Source organism: Engystomops pustulosus, chromosome 10 (assembly GCF_040894005.1).
Source record: "Engystomops pustulosus chromosome 10, aEngPut4.maternal, whole genome shotgun sequence".
Classification (NCBI taxonomy): Eukaryota; Metazoa; Chordata; class Amphibia; order Anura; family Leptodactylidae; genus Engystomops; species Engystomops pustulosus.
In genome coordinates, this window is record NC_092420.1 from 59614486 (window position 1) to 59628397 (window position 13912).

Sequence of the window (13912 nt, forward strand, 5' to 3'; positions counted from 1 at the left end):
CGGCAGTTCCAAGCAACTTAAAAGATGCTGCTTTCAGTCATATTTTGATACTTACTTCGCTACTTGGGACTGTAGGAAGAGGGAGAATAATACAGGGTCAAATTATTTTTGGAGGACCTCCTGCTGGCCCCACAATTCTCTGTGCACAGAGGGACACTGGAAAGAAGCTAAAATGATGAAAATTTTCATCTTTCTACTGTGTTGGTGTCCTCAGGAGGGCAATATGATTTAAAGTTGTTGAACAGGAAGCAATAAGTTACTGCTTTAATTTTTGGTTGGCACCTCACGATAAATAAGCAGGGTTTTGGGTTGCAGTTTGGGCACTCGGCCTCTAAAAGGTTTGCCATCACTGTCCTATAACATGGCGGTCAATTCCCCAATAACTTGACAGTACAAGTTTGCCTTGTACCAATGTGAAAATGGATTAGTCTCAAAAGTGAGCATTCCAGACAGATTTGGGGCATGCCTGAGGTTCTGACTTTATTGCCCAATTTTACAATAAAGTAACTTTGTCATAGCCCTTATTTAGTTTTAGCCCCAGAGCCCCATATACAGTGATAACAAGAGAGAACACCTTCAGTGCCAATCACAATGTCACTATTTAATGTAAGACTAAATGTCTTCATATAGTGCCACCCATAGAAACCTCACAGGATCCCCAACAAACCACCTACATAAAAATAACAGTGGCATGAGGCCCATTGTGCTATAATTCAGTATCATCCTTGTATATTTTACCATTTGAATAATGTAAAAAGTCCACATGTGTCTGTAATATAACTGCGGCATTGTGTACATATTCCAGATATGCCCTTGGTTGGACACCACAATGCAACGCGCTTTGCTAAGGCAATAAGACAGCAGTGTTCTCTGCCTGGTGACGAGATAGTTAAGGTCTCTTACATCTCTGGCAGACATGGAGCCATTTGTTTGTCAGTATTAAACAGATAAAACAGCTGCCCTCATCTAAAAGCCACTCACTGCTGCCAAGCGATAAATTGCTGCTATTATATGCAAATACCCGACAATCTGCACCCACAGAATCAACAGCCTTCTGAATGCATAATTGTACTGAGACAGATTCACCAAACATACCAAGATAGGGGAAGAAGAAAGTGCAGAGAGGGAAGGGGGGCGGTGAGCTCCAAGGTGTCAGAACAACTGATGACTTGAGTACAGTATCTGGAAAGAGAGCAGAGATTAAGAGATAAAACAGGAAATGTAAGGAAGGCGAGGCGGAGGAAGGCATACAGGTTGAAAGTTGAAGAGAGGACTAATATGATGGAGCTCGGTACTTGGCAACTGAAGAACGTTCACATTTTCTATGAACGTGCCTAGTCATGCTGTGTGTGGATGATGAGGGGAAATAATATTCTTATTGTGCACAAAGTATATAGAAAAACAATGTTTGGGGGGGGGGGGGGATCGGGCAACAGCAAAACTATCTTCTAGCCCTCTGTGATAATAAATCTAAGTGGTCCAAATCATGTAAAGTAGTTGTGTGTGATGTGCAACTATAACTACTGGACCACCAACTTCAATAAATCAGGCCTCTCTTGAACAAGTACAAAGTATCCGCCGTAACAAGAGTTCCACAGTCTCACTCCTCTTAAGGTAAAGAACCTTTGTCTATGGTGATGGTAGAACCGCCACTTATCTAGGTGTAGAGGATGCCCCATCTATGGCGATGGTAGAACCGCCTCTCCTCTAGGCGTAGAGGATGCCCCGTCTGTGGCGATGGTAGAACCGCCTCTTCTCTAGGTGTAGAGGATGCCCCGTCTATGGCGATAGTAGAACTGCCTCCCATCTAGGTGTAAAGGATGCCCCCTTATGCTGGTCACAGGCCTAAGTATAAAAAGATATTTGGAGTGATCCCTGTACTGCCCGTTCAGGTATTTGTACATTGTAATGAGATCTCATTTAATGAGTCATCTTTTTATGTCCTTATCATGAGAATCTATTCCTCTCTTGATAGATTCCTCTCTTGATGCTGCCTGGCTCTGGTCACTAAAATTAAGTTCACCATCTATCAATACCCCCAGGTCTTTTTTTCTGTTAAAAAAGGGGGGGGGGGCAATACTGACCCCTGTGGCACTCCACTGGTAACTTCAACCCAATCTGAGAATGTGCCATTAATGACCACCCTCTGTTTTCTATCACTAAGCCTAATACACAGAATTTCCCCTATACCCAGCAGTCTCATTATATGTACCAACCTTTTATGCGGCAAAGTTTAAAATGCCTTTAAAAAGTCCAGATAAACAACACCCACAGCCTCCCTCAGGTTCAGGATTTCTGGGTCATAGGGTTATGTACAAATACTCCAGGATAGCATCTATAATAAACCCCTCAAATATTTTCCCCTAAACCTTAAATTCACAGGTATGTAGTTTCCAGGATTGTCTATTTTATATTATTACCACATTTGCTATGCACTAATGTGGTTTTGTACATAAAAGGGTCGACAAAAACAGAGACATACTTGAAGGGGGTTTTCAGTTGACGTATACTGATAACCTGTTGAACAGTAGATAGATCCTCAGTATCTGATTAGTGGGGTTTTTACACTAAAGAACTCATACCATAAGCTTCTTACTGACATTAGCTGTATGCTGCCCAGCTTCAATATATAAGTATTCTAGTTTTAGAAGCCTATATATACTATGGGAATGTTTAAAAAATGTGTTGTATACAGTTGTGTACCATATGCTGCTGTATATACATGTAACATCCAGGATTGAGCAACTAGCAACATCATTTTCCAGTCCACTGTATTTTATACGGATACGAAACAAATACACATACAGTTTAAAAACGTCATGTATATAGGCCCTGACGCTTCTTTCACACGAATGTGAGCTATGCATGGGCTGGGACCCAGGTTTAAAATGGTGTCGCATATAATACACTTACATGCACCGGGAAGAAGATGGTGAACTCCGGCGGACCTGATCGGGGGAAGCAACACATGCAGGATATCAGGCGCACGATCTTTGTGAATCGCGGCAGCTGTGCGTTCTGGACGGGGATCGCACCTCGGGGATCGAGCAGGGACAGGTAAGTAAATGTGCCCCAATGTCTCCATAAATGTTGGAATCGGATAGAAGAGTCTTTTAATCACTCATAAAGAAACATACAATCTAAAACCAACTGCATGACCCTTATGCACCCTGACTACTGACCTGGGGGGAATAGTTGGGAGAACTCATTGAGACTGGCATGATAGGGTGACCCTCATCTAATGCGTATGGCAATCTTAAGATCTAGAAAACCCAATTTAGCCAAGGGCATGCCTTTTGAGGTCAACAATAGCTTATAGCTGTAGAGTATGTTTTCTATGTCAGGTAATCCTACTGATGTAGTAGTAGTCCCATTTTCAATACATATCTCTTTAACAACCTCTGAAACTCACATACTATATTTGGATCCTTCAAATGAGCTTCTTGGTATAAGCAACAATTCCTGTAAGAATGTCTCAGAAGATAATGAAATTGCTTTGTATAGTCCATTGTTCTATTCCTGATTTGGAGACATCCTCTTGTTTTCATCTACAAATGTAGGTCCTGTATATCTAAAGTGAGAGGGTACAGAAAGACAATGTAATCAACTCTGTATAGACAAACCCATGAATACAAGATGGGGTGTAAATAAACTAACTTCTTTTAGGTGTACGGATATGAATTGGTAAGAGATTGCTTCACACCTCTAATAAAATATTCTTCTTCTGCCTTAATAATCCTTTGGAGTAATAAATCTTTCCTGCCTCTACACTTGCTTTTATGTGCATCATCTCCGATTTTACCTTCTTTGCTTTTGTTTTTAGATTTTTTCCAGTTGGCTTGATTTAATAGTCTACGTTTCCTCGCGTTTGACATTTGCCTTCCTTATATAAAGTATTTTGTTACAAGTGCATAACCCAGTATTTTCTCTATTCAGTTCTGATCTTCTTACAAAACGTCTTATTGAGTGCATTTAATTCTACACCCCTAGCATTTTTTGCTGTGTACTGCATGGTCCTCCTATGAATGACTCTTGTGAGCTATTTTTATTTTGAGTCTCAAGCTCACATCTTTCCATTGACCCCTTAATCCTTTCCTGCCTTCTTTCCCCATGTTCTATGCTTTTTTTGCTTTCTTTATTCAATAACCCCCCTTCCTCATCTTCTGTACCTTGTTCTCCGCCTCTCGCCCTTTGGCTACTGTTATCTGCTGGAGCTCTGTCTGTGTCAATTATCTTCAGCCTGGTCCCATGTTCGTTGGTGGCTAAATATAGGCAGCAGGACACGTCTGCCGGGTACAGAAGCCTTCACATGGTCATCGCCCAATGTCCCTACAGTATAAATGAAGTGCCACATTGAGCTGGCCGTGTGGCCAGAGGCGTAAGACATCCCAAACACATAGAGCAGAGACACACTTGTGATTTGCCCAAAGATACGACCAGACAGCACCTTATCAGTGCCGCTCGTATGACCGTGTATCACTATCTATATAATCAGATACATATACATACTCCACACATCCTCTCAGTGTCTTCTGGGCTTGTTCTCACTACTAATGCTTCGGGATGTGTTTTTCATTAAATGGGAAGGTTAATGATTTCAATTATGTAAAAGGAAGGAAGCTAAATGCCTAGAAATAAAGCCTTATCTGGGAGGGAGGCGAGCGCAGAGATGTCATATACTGTAAATAGACTTTCTAACAAAAGCCAATGTCATACTAAGGTACCTTCTGAAAATCCACAATAGATCAGACACAAAGAAACGTTCATATGTTTATGGTGATTCGTATGCCAGACTAAATAGATTCTCACTGATGTATCTTAAGTATATGACCCATGAAAGAGATAGCATGAATAAAGACTCACGCAATTGTTGTGATCATGCGATTGGCAAGAACCTAAAACGTAAAGCGCTTTACAGGTATTATACATACAAAAGCCTTATATACCGTGCACTACCACAGCAAACAATGCAGACCCACCATGAGTGGAGTATACTGTATATTTCTCATAGGATCACATCAAACAGCAAAAACTGCAGCTTAGATTGGTTGCTCATAGTGTACCCAGAAGACTACTAATTTTAGGAAACGTCATATCGTTAAAGGAATTCAACCATCAAATTCCAGCACAATAAACCAGGGGCACTCATAGTTCCAGGCACCTTCACTGTGTTATCAATGGCTTCCTTTCTCCTAAAATCAACTTTTCAAATTATGCTAATGAGCCAGAAGGGCTCTGGGAGATGTTACCAGAGCCCTTCCATGCTGTAGCTTCCAGACTGTTACAGTGTGCAGGAGCAATTCTACCTCCCACTATGGGAGATTACTGTAGGCTGTGGAAGGGGCAAGTGCAACAGCCCATGAAGCAACAGCCCATGAAGCTACAGCCTGAAGAGATTCACCCCAGAGCCCAGAGCATAATTTTAAACAGTGATTTTAGAAGGAAGATGGTTACCATAGTCACAGTGCCTGGATCTATGATTAAGTGTCACTGGTTTATCATGCTTGACTTGACTGATGGTAGATTTCCTTCAATGCCATGTAAAAAAAAAAAAATTCAATTCTTTCCCCAAATTTTCTCAACCTTTTTGGGTCCGTTGTTTGACATTTCTACCAGCATGTGGCAATGTTCTACTTAATTTTAAAGGTTGCATAGTCCATTAGAATGTATTTGTGCATTGATCTAATAAAAATTATAGCAGATAGTGATGTCACAAAGCAATTTTTTGTGCATCTAGTCTAAGATTATCCAGAAATACATTGACAAGTTTCAATATATGTCAGAATAAAACAGAAGAAAACCCCTATCTGGCTTAGCAGCAGTCATCTGGGCATTATTATTATATAAATGGCATTCTCATGCTCCTGTGATGTGTCCCCTGTGCCCATCTGGTCACATATGGTCATAAAATGGGGAGGGATTGCATGTTCTGCATCTGCGGCATGAACCATGGCGGCTATACGTGTGTTTTATTGCATAGTGTCTCAAGAACACTCCCTGTATTGTTAGAGATAAAGTTTTTCTGTTTCAGAGACTGGTAATGTGTAAAGCAGAAAGTAAAATGGATGGAGCTAGATATAAATAGATATTGCACTATATTCTGCTACAGTCAATAATAAACCCAGGATTCAGCAGAAGATTTATATTTCAAAAGTACAAAAAACAAATACACAAAAAGTGCCTTGAACCAGCTTACAGCTCAATCTCCAGCCGAAAAATAGGATTTCAATAAATGACTGAATAAGATTGAACAAAAACGGAAAATGCAGCTTGCCTATGTATCCGACTCCTTCATACAAGAGCTTGGCATGCAGTAACAGCCTTCAGTATGTTTGGGAGATATTATTGCCTATTCTTTCTCACTGATTTTGGGCAATTGGATTAATGGTAATTAACAGTTAACTTTTCCATTATACAAGTATATGAGTCTATAACAGATACTAAACTGAAATAATTGGAAAGTAAAGTGTCCACTGAATTCACAGATAATTTATAGGATTATGTTAAAGGGAACCTGTCATCAGGAGCGCTTTTCCTGGCTCCCCCATGTACCCATAGAAAATAATGTGCACATTGCCAAAGAATTTTTATAGTAAAACTGGCTTTTTCCAATAAAAAGTTAGATCAAAGTTTAACTTTCTCTCTGCAGAGCAGTGTCTCGTGTCCCATGGGAGTGGCCAGTGAGGAGCGGTTCCCCCCACCCCCAAGAAACTGCTCGGTCATGTGTCTATTTCAAATTTTAAAAAAATTCCCATCTCCATATCTTTGTCCCCATCTCTTCCCTCCTTTACATGTCTGAGCCACTTGCCCTCTGTAATATTTCAGCCACTTTTCCCTCTCATATGCCAGCCACTTGTAAAAGAGACTTTGCTTTCCATGTCACTCTGTTATTCTATTTCTTTTTATGAATCTCCGTTTCTACCTTCCAATTTTGTTATTTATGATGTGGCCACAGGACATCCGACTATAGAGAATGATTGTATGTAGATCTCTTATGGGAACATTTACATGAGGAAAATCTGTCAAAATCCCTTTTCTGCTAAAATCAATAGGAATCCTCCATTTCTGCTTTGCGGCGGGTTTATGCTACACATGAAATAAAACTAATGTGAGTGGGTGTGTATGGTGAGGTTTTGTATTTAGTTTCCTAAGCCAATCAGGATAAAGGGAAAAACAGTATGATAGTATGAAATGAATGAGTGATGCTCTTCATTTTAGACGGATGACAATGGCTAAACTATAGTATATGCAATGCAATGCCTATGTCCACTGTTTTACCAGATCATGTGCCCTTTCGATAAAAGCAAAACATATACTAGTCTGAACTGTTTTCACTGACCTGTGAATGGAAGGTGATTGGTCAGCAAAAATGAAACAAAAGAAAAATATCCAAAAAGGAATACTTTTAAATTATGCTAATTATATTGTTATACTGTTCAGCAGCACATCTCAGCCTTACCCTCCCCCTGCACTTCCTGCAATTTCGCAGTGACTGCACAGTGGTAGGCAGGAACTACCCCTTTACAATGTAACAGCCTGTGAATCTGCAGCATTAGCATAATTTTAAAAGTTGATTTTAGAGAGAAGGAGGCTGTGGATAACAAATATAGGAAGATTACTCCCTGGTTTGTCCATCTTTTCTTATTTTCAATACAAGGCAGTTTAACCCTTAAAGAGTACAAGAAAATATACATGCATACACAAAAAACACTACTGGTTTCCGCCTCTTGATGGTATCGTCAGAGGTATGGCACAGCAATGCCATACAAAAGAATGGGATAGGAATAAACTGGGAAAGCAGCTTGGCTAAAGGGGTGCAGCGTTACTGCAGTACCTGGTGGGTGGGGGCCTGTAGAATATTAATTCTGAGTTGCTGGGACCTGTGGGATTGTTAGTCCCAACTGGGTCCACTTAGCATGAACACCAAGTACATTTACTCCAACTCCAACTCCAGGACAATACATAATGAATCCACCAAAAAAAAATGCTCCACTTTCTCAAAGAGTTTGTTATATGCCTTTTAACAGGACACTGGAAAGATATAAAGTTACATCAAGCCTTAATTATTCAATGGGGGTGTTGGAATGAAAGTCTGTGCAGAAGCCTATCCAGCTGGCACATGCTCAGTTGAGATGAGGGGTGGTGGGCAGGCATCATCTGCCCGGGCACCAACTTCATGCAGGGTTACTGATAAGGAAATGAGTTTGGGGGTTCACTTATACAAAGGGTTGCAATGTGTGTACAAAGCCCTACCTGACAGGCCCACGTCACACCGATAATGTCCACTGAATGCAAAGGACGTATAATAAGCATGAAATTGGAGGAACCCCCAGCACTATTTCTTCCTTCTTAAGTAACGGAAGCTATCAAAAGTGGTACAGACGAACACTTACAGAAGCCATTATAAGTCCTTGGAGATCAAGGAACATTTTAATGGATCAGTTATACATCCGTCATGCTTATTTTAGTGACATAAGATAATAATGGAGGTCTGAACGCACGTGTGACCTGAACCTTATTGTGAGTAAAAATCAAATGTGGTCGAACACACAAAAAAGGTGCAAGTCTTGTCATTATACAGTAGCTTACCTCTCTACAGTAAGTTTCTATCTCATCCTAATACTTCACATTGATGTATGTGTGTGAGGTTTTTTAATCCATTTTCATTCCGTTCTGTGTCAGTAGTGTATCTGCACCAAATTTTTTTCACAGCCGCATGGCATCTGTATTTTTTCACATCATCCCCCCTAAAAAAAACTGATGTACAAAAATTAGATAGGAAAACACATTGATATCTAGATTCATTTGTCATCAGTTTTTTTGGATGGTCCCACTGACTTCTATTGAAGCCTGTGTTCCATAATTGTGAAACAGTAGGATGTGGTCCAAATTTTTTCCAGCAACCTCCCATTTGTTGAGCCCACCGAAAAAAAATATGTTTGAGCCTTTATTATGAGCCAAAATCAGAGATGGCTGAACATACAGGTACAGATCTTTCTGTATAGTCTCCACACCTGCTTGTGCAGCAATGGGCACATAAAGTAACTGGCCATTAGATAATAGATTCTCCTTAGGTGTGTGCAGCAAGAAATTGTGCTTGTTTTTGCAGCTATACCACTGCATGGCAGCTGGGGTGGTGGGCTGTCATAGGCCATTCCTCTGCTGTGCTCGCGTACTTTTTAAAAACCTGCGGACAAATGTTTTCAGGTCTTGACCACGGCAATGTCGAGCTGCTCTGTCATTCACTCCTTTTTCCCTCCCACCAGCTCCTGCGGCCTTCCATCCACTTCCCTCTCCTCTTCAGATACAAAATACACAGGCACCGAATTCTCGTTGGATAATTTTTGGCCACAGCAGCCATTTTATTAACAAACATAACAAAGAACATAAATAACAGTTATATATATATAAAACACACACACACATATATGTATATATACCTTCTCGAGGTAGGAGGTCCTTGGAGCTTCAACACTTCCCCCCACAGGTTCGGAGGTACCGTCTAATCCTGCAAATAGCTGAACATATGTAATTTTCCAGGACACCCAGGAGCCCAAAGATCCCGACCACCCATCAGGATTCTTAAAAGGATATGGGTTGAACAGGTCCGCCTGTTCGCCCCTTTTTCCATATCACCACCAACTCCAAGAACCCCCTTACTCCAAGAACACCCAACTCTTAACCCTTCCTCTGACAAATCCTCCTACTCCTGCTTAAACCCCTCAAACATCAAACCCAATAAGGGTTGCTGGGAGGGCTAACTTCTACTGCCCCACAAAATCACTTATCCTTTCTTCACTTCCCCATTTGTTCCTTCCCCTTAGGAACCTAACACTTGTCTCTTCCTCTTAGCTACCCGACTCTGCCCTCCATGCCGTGTCATGCCGGCTTACACCTACCCTCCGTTCCGGGTCCATCCTCTCCTTTATGCACAACTTCATCAGGTTGGACATGGTGTAGTTTTGCCCAGGGACGCTGTCGCTCAATGGATACATCATATGCTGTCACTCTTGCTAATGATATCATAAATTCCCCCCATAGTGTTTATTTTTATAATTTATGCAAAAAAATGTGTTGGAACATTAGTAACCTGTGCACAAGATGAGTACTGTTTATACAAGTGTCAGTAAAGTAAGCTACTGTTCTTCCATTGTCATTACGGATGGGTTTGGTGAATAAGATCTAAATTTTGCTTACCTGAAAATTTCTTTTCCTCGAAGTCCAAAGGCAGCACTGATGGGTAAGAGTCTGGAGTCCTAATTATGACAGAAGAACACAATAACAATGTTAATTAACAATAAATCAATTAACCGACTGCCCTATAAGTATCCTAGGAGTCAAGGAAGAGGCGTGTTTTATGCAGCAAAAAAATTATTTTATTGGGAGGGAATATAATAGTGCTGCCTTTGGACTTCGAGGAAAAGAAATTTTCAGGTAAGCAAAATTTAGATCTTCCTCTCGTCCTACAGGCAGCACTGATGGGATTTAGGTAGCAAATCAAAGGGGGGGACAAATTTTCGAAGCCACTGTAGATAGCACCGATACGCCAAAGGCTGAGCCAGCTGAGGAGACATCCAGCCTGTAATGTTTAGCAAAAGTATTAGAAGAAGTCCAAGAAGCTGCTTGACAGATCTGATCTATAGAGAGCATTGCATACTCTGCCCAGGAAGTAGCGGTAGATCTTGTAGAATGAGCCCTAATCTGTAAAGGTGAAGGTTGTCCCAAGGCTCTGTAAGCCATAGAAATACTCTGCTTTATCCATCGAGAGAGAGAGGCTGCAGAGGCCTTCATCCCTTTTCTTGGACCTTGAAATTGGAGAAACAGAGATTCAGATTTTCTAAAAGATTTTGTCTTCTCTAGATAAGTCAAGACGGATCTTCTAACATCCAGAAGATGCAGAACTTGCTGATGAGCATTAGCAGGAGTTGGACACAAAGCTGGAAGATAATATTCCTGATTTAAATTAGAAACTGAGGCCACTTTAGGAAGAAATGATGGAATGGTTCTTAGTATGATGCAGTCTGGTCTTATCTGTAAGTATGGCTCTTTGCAGGATAAGGCTTGCAGCTCTGAAATTCTTCTAGCAGTGGAAACGGCAACTAAAAAGAAGGTCTTCCACGATAAACATTTGAGAGAAGCTTCCTGTATAGGCTCAAAGGGAGGTTCTGTGAGATGATGTAGGACCAAGGAAAGATCCCACTGTGGACATGGTGGCCTAATAGGAGGTTTGATGTTCCTTAAAGCCTTGAAGAATCTCCGTACTAAATGATTAGATGAGAATCTATTGTTATTTAAAGCATTGATTGCAGCAAACTGGAGCTTCAAGGTAGAAGGTTTAAACCTTTATCAAGGCCATCCTGTAGAAAAGTAAGAATATCTGAGACTGAAGGTTCAGATACAGAATTATCTGAACACCAGGATGTGAAGACTTTCCAAACTCTACCATAGGACTTAATGGTCGCTGGTCTTCTAGCTGACAACAATGTCTTTATAACTCTGGATGAAAGACCTAGACCTGTTAGGGTCTTCTTCTCAATCTCCAGGCCGTAAGCTGTAGCTTCTGTGGTGATGGATGGAAAAACCCCATCTGTTCCAAGAGATGTGGAACTGCAGGAAGTTTCCAATATTCGCCCTTGGACAACCTCATTACAAGAGGAAACCATACTCTGCGTGGCCAAAATGGTAGGATCAGAATTGCATTCGGTTTCTCTTCTTTGATTTTGTAAAGTATCCTCTGAATGAGCGGTATCGGAGGAAATATGTAAATGAACAGGTTGGTCCAGGGAAGAGACAGGGCATCCACTGCATAGGGTTGGTCTGACCTGTAAAGAGAGCAAAACATTGGCAACTTCGAGTTCTGTTTGGTCGCCATCATGTCCATTTGTGGACAACCGAACCGACTGGAAGATAACACTGTTCAGGGACCATTCCCCTGGTCTTAGTTGAGAGCGGCTTAAAATGTCTGCCTGAGTGTTCAGAGAATGTGGACTGCTGACAGACTCTGAAGGTTTTCCTCGGCCCAGGAGATAATCTTTTGACACAGTTTGATGAGGGGTGTGCTCCTGGTACCCCCTTGCTTGTTTATGTAATAAACACATGACAGATTGTCGGTCTGTACCTTCACATGCTGTTTTTTCAGCTGGGACTGAAAGAATTTCAGGGCTAAATAAATGGCTTTCAATTCCATTTGTCCTGAACCCAGAGATTGCCGAGGTGGGCCCCCCAACCTGAGGATGAGGCATCGGTTGTCAGGATCTGGGGTTGAACAAAACGTAAAGATCTGCCGGACGCCAAATTCTTCCTCAACCACCAACCGAGGCTGACTCTGGTCTGAGGAGTTAGTACAATCGGTTTGTCGAATCCTGCTGGAGATTTGTTCCAAACAGCCAGAATGTTGAGTTGTAGCTGTCTGAAATGTGCCTTTGCCCAAGGAACTGCTTCTATTATTGAAGTCATCAGACCCAGGACCCTCATGGCTGTTCTGACCGTTGTGCATCTTGTCTTGATAAGGTAGTGCACGGACTGCTTGATTTTCAAGATTCTCTCCTGAGGAAGATGAATAGTCATATTGCACGAGTCGAGAATAAACCCCAGGAACTGAATTCTGGTTGTTGGAATAAGAAGGGATTTTTCCCAATTGATTAGGAAACCCAGTTGTTGTAGAAGATCGATTGTCATCTGAAGATGAAGGTTCAAGAGAGATTGATTCTCTGCTATGATCAGCCAGTCGTCCAAATAGGGCACGATCTGTATCCCCCGAAGTCTCAGTGCAGCCGCCAGAACTATGGTGGTCTTGGTGAAGACGCGAGGGGCTGATGTAATGCCGAATGGCAGACAGGTGAACTGGTAGTGAAGAGTTCTTGAATTGGTCACAATTGCTATTCTCAGATATTTTCTGTGACCTCTCCTGATGGGAATGTGGAGATAAGCATCGCCAGGTCTATTTTGGCCATGTAGTTGCTTTGCTGTAGAATGGCGGTGGCTGATTTTATGGAGTTCATCTTGAATGCAATTTTGGTCAAGAATCTGTTTAGATAGCGGAGGTCTATAATTAATCTCCACCTGTTGTTTGGCTTTGGTACAGCAAATATGGCGGAGTACACTCCTTTTCCTCTTTCTGACAAAGGGACTTCTTCTAGAGCTCTTTTTTGGATAAATTCGTGCAACAAGGGAAGGATCTGAGATTTCTCGATTTTTGTACTCAAAAATCTTTCTGGCGGAATCTTGTCGAATTCCAAAGCGTATCCGTTTTTTAATGTGGACAGTACCCACGCATCGGATGTGATGTCTGTCCATAAGTGAGCGAAGTCTGCCACCGTTGCACCTACTGGAGACAGACCTGGCATGGCGTCAGAAGTCAGGCTTCTCGTTTTTTTTACTGTGGAAGACAGTTCTGTCTTTAGACTTCTGAACTCCTCTACGTCGGTTACGAAATGCACAAAAAGGTCTTTCCGGTCTTGCTTTTCTAGGTGGAAAGCTCGGTTTTTTGGAGGTACTGGCTACTTGTGGAAAAGAGTTCCCCTTATCTTCACTAAGATTCTTCAACACCTCCTTCAGGTCTTTCCCAAACAAAGAAGATGGGTGGAAGGGAAGTGAACAGAAGTGATGTTTGGAGGCTACATCCCCTGTCCAGGGCTTTATCCACAGGGCACGACGTGCAGAGTTAGCCGTTAGCATGTTCTTAGATGCAAGTTTTAAAGAGTCAAGAGAAAAATCACACAGAAAATTGCCTGCAAGTTTAACAGAAGACAAATTCTCATAAATTTCTTCTCTAGGGACTCCATCCAAAATGTCCCGACCAATCTGGCTTAGCCATAATCTTAAGGCTCGTGCAACAGGCACAGTAACAAGAGATGCCTTAGCCATGGCTGCTGAGAGCTGATAGCTTCTGCGGAGCATAGCGTCAGCTTTC

General features: G+C 41.7%; 1 long non-coding RNA gene across 1 annotated transcript in view; it reads right to left on the minus strand.

Moving 5' to 3' along the window:
* The window catches only part of LOC140104252 (uncharacterized), a 36391-nt gene that overhangs the window by 18000 nt on the left and 4479 nt on the right, over window positions 1-13912 (minus strand). The window contains exon 2 of the long non-coding RNA XR_011850281.1: window positions 3413-3571. This is a non-coding gene — a long non-coding RNA (uncharacterized lncRNA). The remainder of the gene's footprint in view (window positions 1-3412; window positions 3572-13912) is intronic.